General features: G+C 36.1%; 1 protein-coding gene across 1 annotated transcript in view; it reads right to left on the bottom strand.

The window, feature by feature from the left end:
* LOC106883106 (ceramide phosphoethanolamine synthase) overlaps positions 1-746 on the bottom strand; it is a 74,376-nt gene extending 73,630 nt beyond the window's left edge. Inside the window, exon 1 of the mRNA XM_052977897.1 lies at positions 686-746. The gene's annotated coding sequence lies outside the window, so the exon portion shown is untranslated. The remainder of the gene's footprint in view (positions 1-685) is intronic.
* Between the last annotated feature and the right edge of the window lie 869 nt (positions 747-1,615).

Raw genomic sequence — 1,615 nt, 5'->3', positions numbered from 1 at the left:
AGATATGAATAGCATATGGGAACCGGTATTGAGGAAGGATAGAAAAATAATAGATTTATAAGCCTTAAAATTCACCCCATAATTGCCCACGGGCATATGGCGTAGTGGTTAAGAGCGCGGGCTACTAACCCCAAGGTTCTGAGTTCGATTCATGGCAGCGACCTGATTAATAATAGTAGTAATAATAATAATAATAATATAATAATAGTAACATCGTTAGGAATGAGAACCCAGGTTCGAAATTTCCCCAAGACACCTGACGAAGGCTGGAGGGTATATCAGCCGAAACGTTGTGTTAACAACAAACAAGATGAGGACAAATATCCGACAAATGTAAATAATGTAAATAATGTAATTCAACTAATGTCATGAACCTATTTAACTAGCAATTGACTCTCAGAATGTTCAGAGTGTTATGTTTTAATATAAATAATGAAAATGTACAAAGAGGTATTGTTATGAATATTTTACATCGTATACATTAACATTGATTTGACACTATCGATTAATGTTTGTATTTCAACTTTGTCATTTCCATATGCTTGTATACTCTCTATATAAAAGATATTACTTTATTGCCTGCCCGTCTTGTTATTCAAGTTAATATAAATAAAACGATTATATACAAGGATAAAGTGAGTGGTACGACCGTAAGTTGATTAAAAAAAAAACTTTTAAGAATTACCTTTTCTTTTATGTATTCTAACCGCTGGCAGAAGCAAAAGAAATAATCAATACGTCTGAATAGATCCAGTGATATATATAGTGTGTGTGTGTGAGAGAGAGAGAGAGAGAGAGAGAGAGAGAGAAATGATATGTATGTTAATGTAGAGCAGGGTGGTAGAAGTTATATTCTAGAGTACCCACTTTAACAACTAAGTCGACATGGTCCACAAGGCATGTTCCTTGATCTCCAGGCCTTTTCGGTCTAGGGACGCTCTAACCATTACCCTTCTCCTCGCCACCTTCACTCATTCTCACCTTGAATAATCTTGTTCACTGTGGTCTCCCTATACGAACAAAATATTTAAATTGAAGTGCACAAGAGATCAATCACAAGAAAAAAAAATGAGAGTGGGAGGTGAGTTGGTGGTCAAGACAGGAGTGGTTAGTGGGATAATGAATGTGGGTTGGAGTACAGTGGTATGCAGAGGTGCATGAAACTGAAGAGAAGGAACTGAACAAAGAGGGGGAGGGGTTGACAAGTTAATATCCAAATGAGTGGGGTAGTATGAAATGCTTTTGGTTGAGGAAGAAAAATGAGAGGAGACCACTTGTGAGGGAGGTGGGATATAGTGGGTTAGAAGGATTTGCAATGGTAGCAATGAGAAAGAATTGTTTAATAAGGAGGGTAGTATTAGTTGAGAGGTAGTAAGTTGTTAGGCTGACCTTGTACCTCAAGGTTAATTTTGAGTAAGGATACTTATAGTTATGTGATTACATAGATTTAATGAAATGTGCAAATGGTGAGTAGAACCTGTGTTTACAAGACAATATTACTTCTGGGAATGTATTAAGTAATGAGGAGTTGTGGTGGTGAAGGATGGTTAGTGATTCTCTTAAATATAATTTACACATACTGATGGTTGCGTTGAAATTTCATTCATAAGATTTT

Source organism: Octopus bimaculoides, chromosome 2, assembly GCF_001194135.2.
Source record: "Octopus bimaculoides isolate UCB-OBI-ISO-001 chromosome 2, ASM119413v2, whole genome shotgun sequence".
NCBI classification, from domain to species: domain Eukaryota; kingdom Metazoa; phylum Mollusca; class Cephalopoda; order Octopoda; family Octopodidae; genus Octopus; species Octopus bimaculoides.
Note: the sequence above shows the minus strand (reverse complement) of the source record. Positions and strands in the feature narration are given on the sequence as shown.